Below are 8961 nucleotides of genomic sequence, written 5' to 3'. Positions count from 1 at the left end.
TTAGTAAATGTAAATAAAAAAACTGACTATTTTTTACCTTTTTATGACTTTCATAAGTGCATTGTCATATTGAAAAATAAACTATCTTTATCTGAACTGTTCTTTGTCTGTGTCCCATTGTAATTCGCGCGTGATTAGAATGGGATGAAACCTAGTCATGGTGACTGGAAATATCGGAAAAATTCAAAATTATGAAACCTTGTCTAAATAAGGTTTGGTCTCATTCTGATTGTGCACGGATTATATTTTCTATGCTAAACTAGCAAAATAAATTTTAGGACAGATATATGGTGCCATACAATCTTATTCTGTTTTTAGTATTAAATTTATTGTTATAACGGCAACAGAAATACATCATCTGTCTAAATTTCAACTGTAGCTATCACAGTTCATGAGACAGCCTGGTGACAGACGGACAGTCAAGTCTTAGTAATAGGATCCCGTTTTGACCCTATGGGTATGGAACCCTAAAAAGAAGGATTATGAAATATCGAACTTAGAACCTTAGTCCTAACAAAGGCTAGTGATAGTATTGAATTTAGGGTATTACAAGATGTGTAACTTTTTTATACTGGTAGAAGATTAAAACACCATATTTAGTTTCTATGATTTGTTTTATTTTTGTAGAGCACTGCACTCCAACAGGGCTAGGCACTTCCATTATTAAGTATATTTATGCCCATAAAATACTTAAGCTCTCTGTGGGATCCTTGTAATGCTTCATCAGGTCTTGACAGTAAGAATCCCATTTCATCATAAGGCTTCAAAGCAGAGTTTCTGTTATACCTTGGGAACAGGGCTTGGCATTGGTGTTTCTGGGGCAGGCTAACAGGTAATACCCACCAGTTATATATATATATAACAATGAAAATATAAGCTCAGACATATATTTTAATTGCTATAAATGTAGTTAGTATTACTTGAAATTATTAAATAAATAGCATGATTTATATAATCAAGTCAGTAATAGAAACACTGGTACTTTCTTGGATGCTTTGGGACTGTTCTTGTTGACACAAATTGATGGATGGCTCACCTGAAATAAGATTTGATTGCAAAAAAAGGAATTTAAGGCCAGGCCACACCGGTTGCGTGTGCGTAGACGTGCACGTGCGCGTGCGCGTCCCGTTGCGTTGTAAACTAAGAATTCTCATAAGATATGACACACCGCTTGCGTGACGTGCGCGTGACGTACGCGTGCGCGTGACGTACGCGTGCGCGTGAGCTGCACGCATTGCAGCTCCGACGAGACAAACCGGCTGCGTGCTGCGTGCACGCATGCACGCAGCGGAGCGGCAACGTCGCTTCGTTGCGTGCAGTGATGACGTTGTATTTACCGGCGTTCCCTATGAGAGGGCGAACCAAGCAGGTTCGGACACGCGCAGCTCCTTTGTATTTATTTACAAGTCGGCCGGTGCGTGTGGTAGATTTTATAATGGATTAAGAAAGAATGGTCGCATTAAGAATGTTTGCAGTGCAAAACCTTTGTCGCCGATCAAAATATCTTTTTCCATTGATTTTGTGAACTCACACCCTTTTAGATTTCGCAGAGGTATTTTGTGATAAAAAGTAAGAGGAGTGCTTCCTCTTCATCCGACTAACTACTATCGAACATTGTTAGTTGTCTAGAGGCTAGGGCATCATAGTACGCAAATGGCGCCGGATCTGCACGCAGAGCTGCAGCGTGCGCATGCGTGACGTGTACAGCACCCTGCGTGGCGTGCGCTGCGTGACGTGCGCGTTACCCGGTGTGACAGGGGTGCTGTGCACGTCTACGCTTACGTCGACGCACACGTGCTGCGCACGCAAGCGGTGTGGGTCGGCCTTTAAATTTAACATATTGAAAAATAAAAAATATACTTACTCACGAAATAAAACGTCATCTTCTGTATCCGTATTTTGAATTTGAGCTAATTTCGCATTGATCCAATCTTCGTCATTCCAATGTCGTCGAGCATAAAGCTATCATCGGATTGCTCGCTTTAGACGCTCTCTGAGATTACGAACATATTGAGAGATGTATCCACCTGACTGCTCTTAAAGAAGTCGAGAGTTTCGTTGATCTGCAAGTGTAATAACTACATGAAGTATATTGCTCACACAGTGAAAAATACCATCCATATGCGGTCAGGAGTACAATATTTCCCACAACTTTCGAAGTGCCAAAAATCACTAAAATACTGCCGTAATCATAAAAACATCATTATGTGTATTTAATACAACTAAAATGTTGTCAATAGCATCACTATTAAATAAAACTTACCGTCCTGTACGACGTGGTGAATTTTTTAAACATATTTCGCACGTATACAACATATTTTGTTGAAACTTGATTCCCGCATTTCATGGGCTTTCTGACTTTGACATCTGTCAATCATGACAAGTTTGCGTTCCGTTTCATGAATTTTATTTTGGTCATAGGTAAAACGTTTTGAGTGTGTGTGTGAATACTTCGCTGTCACTGCTGCGTTTTAAATTATACAAATAAACTTAAAGCGCAACGTATAAACAACCTACAGCAAGATACCCCAGGTCGACCACTACTCTATAGGTAAACAATGTAAAGGTAACGTTCGGATTCCCAACCGCAGCTGCACTACTGCCGCAGTATTTGTAACGCGACATTACTGCCAACTGCATTACTGCCGCTGACTGAATAATGTAAGTTCTTGTGACAGTGCCGTTATCAAATCTGATCGGTAGTAATGGTAAAGGCGAGGAACGGGTAGAGCATGATTAGAAAGATACATCAAACAGTGCCAACGGACCTATTTTCAGTAAATGACCTCAAAATAGCATCATTGGGCCGTCTCTACATGCAACAAAAATAACGAATCAAAAACATACAAAAACTCTGAGCATTTTAACTTTTTAAGCCAGTCAAGACCTATGTTGGTGCTCTAAATACCGCACAGCAAAGTAGCAAACTGTTCAACTGATTTGGGTAACTAACAGCAAAGAGAATTTGAAATAGAGGTGTATTGTCAAAGAACACTTTGTAGCCACGTAAATTTACTGCCTTATCTTTCGACACGTGATTAAAACTTTTAAAACGCCATTTGACTTTGAACCTAATTCACTAATATTTGTTCAATTTATTAAATGTCAAAAATCGGCGCCATCTTACCGGGCACAGCCTAAAGGTTATGGCGCCATCGCTTGAAACCCTATACCTTTGCTTTCGCCTTTGATCTATTAGATGGCGCCACTTTCTCATCGCCGACTGTTAGTAATCTATATACACCAAAATTATCTACAATAATGCCACGTGCCGTACCGTAACTTTCTGCCGCGAGAGCCATCTTGAAACATTGCAGCTCCGGCAGGAGCTGGGGAAAAATGCTATAAAAACTGTTTCTCTATTTTAGCTATGATATTCATTTTAAAGCAATAAAACAAACATTTACGTTTAAACTTCTGTTCCTAAAATAATATCAATATTCCGATTAACAACTAATCTATAGAAACGAAAAAGTTGATAATTTAATCAAAGTGCAAAATTTGCTCCGAAAAATCCTGAACATGGTCCCCCCACACATCGCACCCGTTTTCGCCTGCGCAACTGTCCGTCTCCTTGAACTGTAACGGCTGAAAAAAAAGTTCAAACATAACAACTGATACGAACGCGCTTAGCATGATCAATCAACAAGATGAAATTTAAATGCAAAAAATAATACAAAAAGTTACAATTCCGGGGATAGATCCAGGGACCTCTCTCTTCCTGGTACAAATCTTAGTCAATCAAAAATAGGAAATTAAAGTGCAAAAAAAGGAAAAATGAATTCATTGTTTGGGGTTGGAACCCAGAACCTCTTCAATACAAAGCGAGCGTATTCCATCTGAGCCACGAGTGGTTATATGTGAAATGGTGAAATTAGGCTACTTATTCTCGAGTATAACTTAAATAACTAAATACCCCCTAAACCACCGTTCTAAAATGTCTGAATTTTTCGCAAATCACTCTGTAAACATGTCTCACAAGGAAGAAACTCTTATGAAATCGATATGGCTATTTGTTTAGGCGCGACTTACCATGAATCCGCCATTTTGAAAATTTTCCAAAAACTGGATCGACAAAAAAAATCTTTTTAATCATAGAATATGGTCACAGATTTTTACGCGAATCGGTTGTGAATTTCATTTGCGGGCGCTCAAAACAGATTTGCCAGAAAAAAATAATATTTGAAAACTTTAATAACCCAACATATGCTCCTAGGTCGAAGGCTGAAAAAAATAGTCAGAGTCGGGTCCTTACGATGCCACTTGCAGAATATCGTCACTGGATCATGTTTATTCAAGGCAGACAAGTCATTTGTGGGCGCTCAAACCAGATTTGCCAGAAAAAAAAAATATTTGAAAACTTTAATAACCCAACATATGCTCCCAGGTCGAAGGCTGCAAAAAATAGTCAGAGTCGGGTCCTTACGATTTTACTTGCAGATTTCATCATGGAATCATGCTTATTCAAGGCAGATAAGTCATTTGCGGGCGCTCAAAACAGATTTGCCAGAAAAAAAAAATATTTGAAAACTTTAATAACTCAACATATGCTCCTAGGTCGAAGGCTGCAAAAAATAGTCAGAGTCGGGTCCTTACGATGCCACTTGCAGAATATCGTCTTTGGACCATGCTTATTCAATATAGATAAGTCATTTGCGGGCGTTCAAAACAGATTTGCCAGAAAAAATAATATTTGAAAACTTTAATAACCCAACATATGCTCCTAGGTCGAAGGCTGAAAAAAATAGTCAGAGTCGGGTCCTTACGATGCCACTTGCAGAATATCGTCACTGGATCATGTTTATTCAAGGCAGACAAGTCATTTGTGGGCGCTCAAACCAGATTTGCCAGAAAAAAAAAATATTTGAAAACTTTAATAACCCAACATATGCTCCCAGGTCAAAGGCTGAAAAAATAGTCAGAGTCGGGTCCTTACGATGCCACTTGCAGAATATCGTCACTGGATCATGATTATTCAAGGCAGACAAGTCATTTGTGGGCGCTCAAACCAGATTTGCCAGAAAAAAAATATATTTGAAAACTTTATTTACCCAACATATGCTCCCAGGTCGAAGGCTGAAAAAAATAGTCAGAGTCGGGTCCTTACGATGCCACTTGCAGAATATCGTCATGGAATCATGCTTATTCAAGGCAGATAAGTCATTTGCGGGCGCTCAAAACAGATTTGCCAGAAAAAAATAATATTTGAAAACTTTAATAACCCAACATATGCTCCCAGGTCGAAGGCTGAAAAAAATAGTCAGAGTCGGGTCCTTACGATGCCACTTGCAGAATATCGTCACTGGATCATGTTTATTCAAGGCAGATAAGTCATTTGCGGGCGCTCAAAACAGATTTACCAGAAAAAAATAATGTTTGAAAACTTTAATTACCCAACATATGCTCCCAGGTCGAAGGCTGAAAAAAATAGTCAGAGTCGGGTCCTTACGATGCCACTTGCAGAATATCGTCATGGAATCATGCTTATTCAAGGCAGATAAGTCATTTGCGGGCGCTCAAAACAGATTTGCCAGAAAAAAATAATATTTGAAAACTTTAATTACCCAACATATGCTCCCAGGTCGAAGGCTGAAAAAAATAGTCAGAGTCGGGTCCTTACGATGCCATTTGCAGAATATCGTCACTGGATCATGTTTATTCAAGGCAGATAAGTCATTTGCGGGCGCTCAAAACAGATTTGCCAGAAAAAAATAATGTTTGAAAACTTTAATTACCCAACATATGCTCCCAGGTCGAAGGCTGAAAAAAATAGTCAGAGTCGGGTCCTTACGATGCCACTTGCAGAATATCGTCATGGAATCATGCTTATTCAAGGCAGATAAGTCATTTGCGGGCGCTCAAAACAGATTTGCCAGAAAAAAATAATATTTGAAAACTTTAATTACCCAACATATGCTCCCAGGTCGAAGGCTGAAAAAAATAGTCAGAGTCGGGTCCTTACGATGCCATTTGCAGAATATCGTCACTGGATCATGTTTATTCAAGGCAGATAAGTCATTTGCGGGCGCTCAAAACAGATTTGCCAGAAAAAAATAATATTTGAAAACTTTAATTACCCAACATATGCTCCTAGGTCGAAGGCTGCAAAAAATAGTCAGAGTCGGGTCCTTACGATGCCACTCGCAGAATATCGTCACTGGATCATGTTTATTCAAGGCAGATAAGTCATTTGCGGGCGCTCAAAACAGATTTGCCAGAAAAAAATAATATTTGAAAACTTTAGTAACCCAACATATGCTCCTAGGTCGAAGGCTGAAAAAAATAGTCGGAGTCGGGTCCTTACGATACCACCTGCAAAATATCATCATGGAATCATGCTTATTCAAGGCAGATAAGTCATTTGCGGGCGCTCAAACCAGATTGGCCAGAAAAAAATAATATTTGAAAACTTTAATAACCCAACATATGCTCCTAGGTCGAAGGCTGCAAAAAATAGTCAGAGTCGGGTCCTTACGATGCTACTTGCAAAATATCATCACGAAATCATGTTTATTCAAGGCAGATAAGTCATTTGCGGGCACTCAAAACAGATTTGCCAGAAAAAAATAATATTTGAAAACTTTAATAACCCAACATATGCTCCTAGGTCGAAGGCTGAAAAAAATAGACAGAGTCGGGTCCTTACGAAGCCACTTGCAGAATATCGTCACTGGATCATGTTTAATTAAGGCAGATAAGTCATTTGCGGGCGCTCAAAACAGATTTGCCAGAAAAAAATAATATTTGAAAACTTTAATAACCCAACATATGCTCCTAGGTCGAAGGCTGAAAAAAATAGTCAGAGTCGGGTCCTTACGATGCCACTTGCAGAATATCGTCACTGGATCATGTTTATTCAAGGCAGATAAGTCATTTGCGGGCGCTCAAAACAGATTTGCCAGAAAAAAATAATATTTGAAAACTTTAATAACCCAACATATGCTCCTAGGTCGAAGGCTGCAAAAAATAGTCAGAGTCGGGTCCTTACGATGCCACTTGCAGAATATCGTCAATGGATCATGTTTAATTAAGGCAGATAAGTCATTTGCAGGCGCTCAAAACAGATTTGCCAGAAAAAAATAATATTTGAAAACTTTAATAACCCAACATATGCTCCTAGGTCGAAGGCTGAAAAAAATAGTCAGAGTCGAGTCCTTACGATGCCACTTGCAGAATATCGTCAATGGATCATGTTTAATTAAGGCAGATAAGTCATTTGCAGGCGCTCAAAACAGATTTGCCAGAAAAAAATAATATTTGAAAACTTTAATAACCCAACATATGCTCCTAGGTCGAAGGCTGAAAAAAATAGTCAGAGTCGGGTCCTTACGATGCCACTTGCAGAATATCGTCAATGGATCATGTTTAATTAAGGCAGATAAGTCATTTGCAGGCGCTCAAAACAGATTTGCCAGAAAAAAATAATATTTGAAAACTTTAATAACCCAACATATGCTCCTAGGTCGAAGGCTGAAAAAAATAGTCAGAGTCGAGTCCTTACGATGCCACTTGCAGAATATCGTCACTGGATCATGTTTATTCAAGGCAGATAAGTCATTTGCGGGCGCTCAAAACAGATTTGCCAGAAAAAAAAATATTTGAAAACTTTAATAACCCAACATATGCTCCTAGGTCGAAGGCTGAAAAAAATAGTCAGAGTCGGGTCTTTACGATGCCACTTGCAGAATATCGTCACTGGATCATGTCTATTCAAGGCAGATAAGTCATTTGCGGGCGCTCAAAACAGATTTGCCAGAAAAAAAAATATTTGAAAACTTTAATTACCCAACATATGCTCCCAGGTCGAAGGCTGATAAAAATAGTCAGAGTCGGGTCCTTAAGATGCCACTCACAGAATATTGTAAAAAGATCATGCTTATTCAAGGTAGATAAGTTATTTGCGGGCGCTCAAACCAGATTTGCCAGAAAAAAATAATATTTGAAAACTTTAATAACCCAACATATGCTCCTAGGTCGAAGGCTGAAAAAAATAGTCAGAGTCGGGTCCTTACGATGCCACTTGCAGAATATCGTCACTAGATCATGTTTATTCAAGGCAGATAAGTCATTTGCGGGCGCTCAAAACAGATTTACCAGAAAAAAATAATATTTGAAAACTTTAATAACCCAACATATGCTCCTAGGTCGAAGGCTGCAAAAAATAGTCAGAGTCGGGTTCTTACGATGCTACTTGCAAAATATCATCACGAAATCATGTTTATTCAAGGCAGATAAGTCATTTGCGGGCACTCAAAACAGATTTGCCAGAAAATAATAATATTTGAAAACTTTAATAACCCAACATATGCTCCTAGGTCGAAGGCTGCAAAAAATAGTCAGAGTCGGGTTCTTACGATGCTACTTGCAAAATATCATCACGAAATCATGTTTATTCAAGGCAGATAAGTCATTTGCGGGCACTCAAAACAGATTTGCCAGAAAATAATAATATTTGAAAACTTTAATAACCCAACATATGCTCCTAGGTCGAAGGCTGAAAAAAATAGTCAGAGTCGGATCCTTACGATGCCACTTGCAGAATATCGTCACTGGATCATGTTTAATTAAGGCAGATAAGTCATTTGCGGGCGCTCAAAACAGATTTGCCAGAAAAAAATAATATTTGAAAACTTTAATAACCCAACATATGCTCCTAGGTCGAAGGCTGAAAAAAATAGTCAGAGTCGGGTCCTTACGATGCCACTTGCAGAATATCGTCACTGGAACATGTTGATTCAAGGCAGATAAGTCATTTGCGGGCGCTCAAAACAGATTTGCCAGAAAAAAATAATATTTGAAAACTTTAATAACCCAACATATGCTCCTAGGTCGAAGGCTGAAAAAAATAGTCAGAGTCGGGTCCTTACGATGCCACTTGCAGAATATTGTCACTGGATCATGTTAATTCAAGGCAGATAAGTCATTTGCGGGCGCTCAAAACAGATTTGCCAGAAAAAAATA

General features: G+C 38.9%; 1 long non-coding RNA gene across 2 annotated transcripts; it reads right to left on the bottom strand.

Annotated features, from left to right (window-relative positions):
- Nucleotides 1-878: 878 nt before the first annotated feature.
- LOC133529536 (uncharacterized) lies at nucleotides 879-3091 on the bottom strand. Of its 2 annotated transcripts, XR_009801151.1 has the most exons (3): nucleotides 2264-3091; nucleotides 1865-2063; nucleotides 879-1036 (listed from the first exon to the last, which is right to left on the bottom strand). It is a non-coding gene; the product is annotated as an uncharacterized LOC133529536 (long non-coding RNA). The 2 variants fall into 2 exon arrangements; XR_009801150.1 differs by lacking the exon at nucleotides 2264-3091 and having other exon boundaries at nucleotides 1865-2257.
- Nucleotides 3092-8961: the final 5870 nt, after the last annotated feature.

The sequence above is a fragment of the Cydia pomonella genome, chromosome 21, assembly GCF_033807575.1.
Source record: "Cydia pomonella isolate Wapato2018A chromosome 21, ilCydPomo1, whole genome shotgun sequence".
Classification (NCBI taxonomy): domain Eukaryota; kingdom Metazoa; phylum Arthropoda; class Insecta; order Lepidoptera; family Tortricidae; genus Cydia; species Cydia pomonella.
The sequence above is the reverse complement of the archived record's forward strand: the minus strand, read 5'-3'. Positions and strand labels throughout refer to the sequence as shown.